This window comes from Taudactylus pleione, unplaced genomic scaffold (genome assembly GCF_031769625.1).
Source record: "Taudactylus pleione unplaced genomic scaffold, aTauple2 ptg000935l, whole genome shotgun sequence".
Classification (NCBI taxonomy): domain Eukaryota; kingdom Metazoa; phylum Chordata; class Amphibia; order Anura; family Myobatrachidae; genus Taudactylus; species Taudactylus pleione.
In genome coordinates this window covers 398,482-407,709 of record NW_028285336.1, presented here as the reverse complement: position 1 = coordinate 407,709, position 9,228 = coordinate 398,482, and positions in this window count along the sequence as shown.

Here is a 9,228-nt window from a genome sequence, read left to right as displayed (position 1 = left end):
GCTCGTTTCTGTTTTTTTCTTGGCAGTTTAAGGGGTTTATTTACCACACATAAGGTTGTAAAACTTGGTACTTCTGATCATGTTTAAACCCGATTTTTAAAAGGGCAATGTTTTAACTAGCCGTGTCTTGCTAGTAAAGGCAACGCTTCATAAATAAATGCCTAAGCTTCTTTGCCTTGTAAGACCTCTTCCGTCAGTCGGCTTGTGGTAACATCTCCAGCTCCATGCCATTTTCACCTATATGGCTTTTCATCACGGATACAATTACTAAAGCACAGTGGACACTTTTGTTACCACCACAGGTACTACTCACTTACTCACTCCTGAGTTATATATGTTGCACTTGAATATTTACCAAGTTACAGACTATTGATTTATTGTCCGGGACACAGTACAGCTTGACAAACTTCATGAGATACCACTATTATTTTGGATTTTTCTATTATTAATTTCATTCATTATTTATTGTTTTTATTGCCTAATGCTGGCCATACACGCTACAATTATCGGTGCGATCCACCTGATATCGGCGGATCGCCCCGATAATTGTAGCGTGTGTGCGGGCGACCGAGGGTTAAATATTGCTCGGTCAGGCATGCAGGATTGTCCAGCATGCCCGTCCGATGTGATATTTACCCGGTAAACTGTCGGCCGCATCGGGCAGTGTATGCCCAGCGCAGCCGACAGACAGACATTTCCTGTGTTCCTTCCTACGGAAGGAACAGGGAAATGTCTCCTCCCCCGGGGGCGGAGCGCTGATGTCGGGCTATACACTGTGAGAGAGATCTCACAGTGTATGCCGGCGACATCTGCGGCTGGCATGCTGCCAGATAAAATGTCTGTCGGTCTGACAGACATTTTATCTGGCTGTGTATGCCCAGCATTAGTCATTCATGTTATTTATTTTTATTTTCATTTACATCTGCTTCTTTTTGAATATTATTAACAATAAATTATTCTATATTCTGCAACAGCGCGGTATTTCCTTCCTTTTATATTTTAATAATAAACCATAGTTTGTGTTTTTCTTATAATTTTTTTATTTAGTGGTCAATAATATAACAAGTTGTGTATGCTTTATATAAGCAAAGAGGGGAGGAATACTGAGGTGGTTGAAGGTAGGCAGTAGTTATGCCCTCCATGGTCACACCCCATGGCACAGACCACAACGCCTGTGCATACTCCTGTGGCAGCACCCAATTGACCTTTCATGAATTTCAGCTCCAGGCCCATGTGGACCTTAATCTGCTACTGGTCCTAACCACACCTCCCTGCTGGATCCTGGGTGTCGCCGCTTACTGATGATGTCACCAGGACTCCAGTGTGTGGCAAGGGTGGGAACTTGACTCTCACTGGGTTGATACACAGGTATTTATGTCTCTTTTGTTCATTGTACTGCATGTCTTGATAAAAGAGCCAATGCTCTGAAATGTTGACTATATATCTGTGCCTGTTATTTATTAGAGGTGCTGTTGAGACCCTGAGTGCCATCCTTTCACTATATACTATATCATACTTGCTAACTCTCCTCATTGTCAGGGAAACTCCCTGAAATTATAGCAATCTCTCTGACTCCCTGAAGAGTCTAGCAATCCCTCATTGCATCTTACACCCATTGTGAAGCTGTTATATATAAAAAAAACCCAGAGATATATACTTTGAAATGGGGTAATTAGTATCATTTCTCTGCATTGGTTATAAGGCACAATGATCCCTATGGCTACATGTATTTTCTGAAAAGTATCAGTGTTTTTGTTTATCAACAAATAGATTTTACTGACTGCTTTGGGGCTCATTTACATTTGGATATAAGTCATTATGATGACACACCCCCCAGATTTATCAGTACACGCCCACTTTAATGCGCGTTCATAGGTGCTGCTTTCACAATCTCCCTGAAAAGCTTTTTCAAAAGTAGGCAAGTAATGATTAATAGTAGATTGTGTGACTGACACAGCGTCAAATGTATTTCAATCTCATCTCCACTTGTGCTAAACTGGATGGTAGTGGTATTTCTTGCAAATAGGTGAAATGTAGTGAGGGTGTGTTGATGGAATTCAGGGCTATGGAGAAATGTTCACTGTACAAGCATGATTATGCTTGTTTTCAGATGTTTCTTTGACACCACTAAGGGTTATAATGGGCCAGAATGGGGTGGAACTGCATTCCGTCACTTCTATTTGGAGATGGAACCAGTTCCGCCTCCTCCAACCCACCTTAGCCCGGCGCCGCAGAGAGGCTCCATTTGCCGGGGGCCCGCTGAGATTTTGTTACCAGTCGGCGCCCGACTCCTTCCCTGCAGTGCCAGCGGCTGGAGCTCGCTCTTGAGCTCCTGCTTCCGGCTCCGCTAACCCCATGGGCACTATGGGAGAGACGTCATGATGTCTCTCCCATAGTTCAGAGGACTCGGAGCAGGCAGGCGGACCGGAGGCACGAAGGAGCGGGGCTTAAGGTAAGTATTTTTTTTGTGTGTAAGCGGCACTATAGGGGGCATTACACATGGAGCATTACTACTTGGGGCATTACACAGGGGGCACTACTACTGGGGGCATTACACAGGGGGCATTACTCTGGGGGTGCTACTACTGGGGGCATTACACAGGGGTCATTACACAGGGGGCATTACACAGGGGGCACTACTACAGGGGATATTACTATGAGAGGCACTACCACTACTGTGGGCTCTGCATAAAGGGCACCACTACTGGGTCATTGAATAGGGGACATTACCACTGTGGGCACTGCATAAGCGACACTACCACTACTAGGGGCACTGCATAAGGGGCACCACTACTGGGGGCACTGCATAAGGGGCACCACTATTGGGGGCACTGAATAAGGGGCACTATCACTGTGGGCACTGCATTAGGGGCACTACCACTACTGGGGGCACTGCATAAGGGGCACCACTACTGAGGGCACTGCATAATGGGCACTACCACTACTGGGGCCACTGCATAAGGGACATTACCACTACTGGAGACACTGCATAAGGGGCACCACTACTGGGGGCACTGCATCAGGGGCACCACTACAATGGGCATTGCATTCGCACAAGGGGCACTACTGCTGTAAGCATTATGTGTAAGGGGCACTACTGCTGTGGGCATTGTAAAAGGGACATTACTACTGTGGGCATTGTGTATAAGGGACACAAATGTGGGCATTGTGTAAAAGGGGCACTGCTCTGTGTCATACATGAATAAGGGACACTACTATGTGGTGTGATGTGAATCAGGGGTGAATCAAGTTTGTGCTAATGTGTGGTGTAATTTGAATTGGGAATACTATTGTGTGACCATGCCCCTTTCTTTTGTGACTATGCCCCACTCTTTTGAGACCACACCCCATTTTTCGACACGCGCCCTCCGTTTTTATGAAAAGGCTCAGAGGGAGAGGGTGAGATCCACCACTTCTCTATGAATACTATTAGCAATGGGCACCACACTAATACTGATGACCAGGGCCGTAGCTATGGTAGTGCGGCCGATGCCATCGCACAGGGCACCACAGGTCAGGGGGCGCTGTTTGGGCCTGTCAAATGTCTGTTTATTATCACTCTCACTTGTAGCTTCCTCTTTTATTTCATCCCCAGCATCTCCTGGCCTAAACTATCTCTTCCCTGGCCCTTCCCCATGAGGCCATTCTCTTTTTTTGGGTGCACTATGTCCCCTTGAAAAATGAGGGGGGCGCTAATGCTCTTTCTGGCACAGGGCACCAAAAAGTCTAGTGACAGCTCTGCTTATGACGGCTATGAAGTAGGGGTGTGCACCGGCCACTTTTCGTGTTTTGCGTTTTGGTTTTGGATCTGGATCTTTCTTCGTGTTTTGGATCTGGATTGGTTTTGCCAAAACCACCCTTCCGTGTTTTGGGTTCTGGGTTTTGTGTTTTGGATCAGTATTTTTTTGAAAAAAAGCATAAAAACAGCTAAAATCACAGAATTTGTAGGTTTTTCTGCTCCTATGCTATTATTAACCTCAATAACCTTAATTTCCACTCATTTCCAGTCTATTCTGAACACCTCACACCTCACAATAGTGTTTTTATGTCCCAAAGGTTGCACCGAGGTAGCTGGATGACTATGCTAAGCGACACGAGTGGGCGGCACAAACACGTGACCCATCTAGGCGTGATACTGCAGTGGCAGACAGGATGGCAGTTTGAAAAACTAGGCCCCAAACTGTACATAATGCAAAGAAAAAAAAGAGGTGCAAGATGGAATTGTCCTTGGGCCCTCCCACCCACCCTTATGTTGTATAAACAGGACATGCACACTTTAACAAACCAATCATTTCAGCGCCAGGGTCTGCCACACAACTGTGGCTGAAATGATTGGTTCGTTTGGGCCCCCACAAAACAAGCTGGCAATTAATGTGTCCCTGCACAAACTGGCTCTACGGAGGCAAGATGTCATCCTCATCCTCCTCATCCACCGATTCCTCACCCTCTTCAGTGTGTACATCCTCATCCTCACAAAGTATTAACTCGTCCCCACTTGAATCCACCACCACAAGTCCCTCTGTACGTTCTGGAGGCTGGTCTCCCTGGAAGAGCTGATAATTCATTTTGATGAACATCATCTTCTCCACATTCTGTGGAAGCAACCTCCTACACCTTTCGCTGACAAGGTTCCCGGCTGCACTAAACACTCTTTCGGAGTACACACTGGAGGGGGGGCAACTCAGGTAAAATAGAGCCAGTTTGTACAGGGGCCTCCAAATTGCCTCTTTTTCCTGCCAGTACAGGTATGGACTGTCTGACATGCCTACTTGGATGCTATCACCAATGTAATCCTCCACCATTCTGTCAATGGTGACAGTATCATATGCAGTGACAGTAGACATGTTAGAAATTGTTGCCAGGTCCTTCAGTCCGGACCAGATGTCCAAACTTGGTCCTGCCTGCCCTGCATCACCGCCAGCGGGTTGCTTAGGATACCTAAGTTTTTTCCTGGCAGCCCCAGTTGCGGGAGAAAATGAAGAAGGAGCTGTTGACGTGTCACGTTCCGCTTCAGCTGACAGTGTGTTCACCAGCAGGTCTTTGCACCTCTGCAGGCTTGTGTCGGCTGGAAAGAGAGACACCACATAGGCTTTAAATCTAGGATCGAGCACGGTGGCCAAAATGTAGTGGTCTGATTTCAACAGATTGACCACCCTGGAATCCGGGCAAAGCGAATGAAGGGCTTCATCCACAAGTCCCACATGCCGAGCGGAATCGCTCCATCTTAGCTCCTCCTTCACTTTCTCCAGCTGCTTCTGCAAAAGCCTGATGAGGGGAATGACCTGACTCAAGCTGGCAGTGTCTGAACTGACTTCACGTGTGGCAAGTTCGAAGGGCTGGAGAACCTTGCACAACACGGAAATCATTCTCCACTGCGCTTGAGTCAGGTGCATACCCCCTCCTTTGCCTATGTCATAGGTGGATGTATAGGCTTGAATGGCCTTTTGCTGCTCCTCCATCCTCTGAAGCATATAGAGGGTTGAGTTCCACCGCGTCACAACCTCTTGCTTCAGGTGATGGCGGGGCAGGTTCAAGAGTGTTTGCTGGCGCTCCAGTCTTCGGCACGCAGTCGCTGAATGGCGAAAGTGGGCAGAGATTTTTTGGGCCACCCAAAGCGTCTCCTGCACACCCCTGTCGCTTTTCAGAAAATTCTGCACCACCAAGTTTATTGTGTGAGCAAAACATGGGACGTGCTGGAATTTGCCCAGATGTAATGCCCGCACAATATTGGTGGCGTTGTCAGATATCACAAATCCCCAGGAGAGTCTAAGTGGGGTAAGCCACTGGGCGATGATTTCCCTCAGTTTCTCTAAGAGGTTGTCGGCGGTGTGCCTCTTACTGAAACCGGTGATACACAGCGTAGCCTGCCTTGGAACGAGCTGGCGTTTCTGAGATGCTGCGACTGGTGACGCTGCTGCTGTTGCTGCTTAAGGTGATACAAGGCTGTCACAGTCATATAGTCCTTAGTCTGCCCTGTTCCACTTGTCCACATGTCCGTGGTTAAGTGGACATTGAGTACAACGGCATTTTTCAGGATACTTAGGACACTTTTTCTGACGTTTCTGTATAGTCTCGGTATCGCCTGCCTAGTGAAGTGGAATCTAGACGGGATTTGGAACCGGGGACACACTACCTCCATCAATTGTCTAAATCCCACTGCACTAATGGCGGATACCGGACGCACGTCTAACACCAACATAGCAGTCAAGGCCTCAGTTATACGTTTTGCTTCAGGATGACTGCTGTCATACTTCATCCTCCTCGCTAAGGACTGTTGGAGGGTCAATTGTTTAGTAAAAGTAGCGGTGTTCCTACTTCCTCTCTGGGATGATGAATGACTCCCAGCAGCAGCAACAGCAGCAGCGGCAGCAGGAGTCATAGCAATGCAGGATCCTCCGGAGGAATCCGGGATAGGAGAGTCAGTCATGCCAGTGACATGGCCTGCAGGACTACTTCCGATCCTGACTAAGGAAGAAATTGACGAGGAGGGAGTTGACGGTGTGGTTTGCAGGCGCTTGGATACAACAGGACAACGGGATTTAGGTGTCCCTGGACTGCTTACGGTCTTAGCCAAAGTTTCTGAACTTGACAGTAACTTATTATGAACGCGCTGCAGGTGCCGTATAAGGGAGGATGTTCCTAGGTGGTTAACGTCCCTACCCCTACTTATTCCACCTTTACATATGGTACATATGGCAAGACAGTTGTCCGGATTTGGATAGAAATATTGCCAGACCAAAGAGGTGGAATGTTTGGTCTTCTGCCCAGGCATGACCGTGATGGGCTTTTTCATCCCACGGACAACAACTGTCTCCCCCGGAGCCTGATTTAAACAAACCACATCACCATCAGAATCCTCCTCGCCAACTTCCTCCTCAGCGCCAGCTACACCAGTATCCTCATCCTGTTGTACTTCAACAGTGACATCTTCAATTTGCATATCAGCAAGTGGACTGTGAGTGCTCCTTTCAGCACTTGCAGGGGGCGTGCAAATGGTGGAAAGAGCCACCTCTTCCCGTCCAGTGCTGGGAAGGTCAGGCATCGCAACCACCACCACACTTGGACTCTCCTTGGGGATTTGTGATATCTTCTTAGAAAGCACAGTTCTTTGCTGTGCTTTTGCCAGCTTAACTCTTTTGATTTTTTTAGTGGGAGGAGGGCTTCCATCGTCATGTGAAGCTGAACCACTAGTCATGAACATACTAGGGATCGACCTTAGCCGTTCCTTGCCACTCCGTGTCGTAAATGGCATATTGGCAAGTTTACGTTTCTCTTCAGCTGATTTAAATGTTTATTTCAAGGTCATTTTCCTGAACCTTGTCATTTGTTATTGTATGTGCCCTCTATTATGACATTGGGCATCGGCCTTTTCAAACGACGTTGATGGCATGTTATCGTCTATGTCATGACTAGTGGCAGCAGCTTCAGCACTAGGAGGAAGTGGTTCTTGATCTTTCTCTATTTTATTTTTATCGGAGAAAGTTTGGTCCTCCATTTATGTTATATCGATTTGATATATACGTGCGGCTAAACACAGAAAATATTTTTTTATTTTTGCTGGAGAGTAGTGCACTTTGTGGGTTACACCAGCCTTTAAGAAATGAGCCAGCCGGCTCTTTACTTATGGGACACAGGCGCACGCTTGGCGCTGCTCCTTTGTTGATGCACGTGCGGCTACTGTGCACACAATTCACAAACACAGAAAATATTAATTTTTTTGGTTTGGACTGGAGTGTACTTTGGGGGTTACAGCACCCTTTAACGGTCAAGCCAGCCAGCCCTTTACTTATGACACAGGCGCACGCTTGGCACTACTTTGTTGATGCACGTGCGGCTACTGCTCACACAATTCACAAACACAGAAAATATTTATTTTTTTGGTTTGGACTGGAGTGTACTTTGGGGGTTACAGCACCCTTTAACGGTCAAGCCAGCCGGCCCTTTACTTATGACACAGGCGCACGCTTGGCACTACTTTGTTGATGCACGTGCGGCTACTGCGCACACAATTCACAAACACAGAAAATATATTTTTTTTTGGTTTGGACTGGAGTGTACTTTGGGGGTTACAGCACCCTTTAACGGTCAAGCCAGCCGGCCCTTTACTTATGACACAGGCGCACGCTTGGCACTACTTTGTTGATACACGTGCGGCTACTGCGCACACAATTCACAAACACAGAAAATAATTTTTTTTTTGGTTTGGACTGGAGTGTACTTTGGGGGTTACAGCACCCTTTAACGGTCAAGCCAGCCGGCCCTTTACTTATGACACAGGCGCACGCTTGGCACTACTTTGTTGATGTACGTGCGGCTACTGCGCACACAATTCACAAACACAGAAAATAATTTTTTTTTTGGTTTGGACTGGAGTGTACTTTGGGGGTTACAGCACCCTTTAACGGTCAAGCCAGCCGGCCCTTTACTTATGACACAGGCGCACGCTTGGCACTACTTTGTTGATGCACGTGCGGCTACTGCGCACACAATTCACAAACACAGAAAATATATATTTTTTGGTTTGGAGAGTACTTTGGGGGTTACAGCACCCTTTAACGGTCAAGCCAGCTGGCCCTTTATTTATGATACAGGCGCACGCTTGGCACTACTTTGTTGATGCACGTGCGGCTACTGCGCACACAATTCACAAACACAGAAAATAATTTTTTTTTTGGTTTGGACTGGAGTGTACTTTGGGGGTTACAGCACCCTTTAACGGTCAAGCCAGCCGGCCCTTTACTTATGACACAGGCGCACGCTTGGCACTACTTTGTTGATGCACGTGCGGCTACTGCGCACACAATTCACAAACACAGAAAATATATTATTTTTTTAGCACTTGGGGGGAGCACCCCTGATGGACAGAGCACCCCCTGGACAACACTACAGCACCCCTTTAGGACTGGGACACTGCACAGGACTTTGGAGTGGACACAGCCCCTATGGAGAACTGACTGCACAACACAGTCCAGCCAGACCCTATGGACTTTGAAGTAGTGGACACAGCCCCTATTAACAACAGCAGCACAGCACAACACAGCCAGCCCCTATGGACTTTGAAGTAGTGGACAACAGCAGCACTACACTACACTACACTACACAGCCCAGCCAGCCCTAACTCCCACCCTCCCTCTTCACTGTCCACAGCCGAGTGAGAAAATGGCGCCGACGCGGGTACCTTATATAGGATCCAAAACCCGCGAGACACGGAAGGCGGGATGATGACGT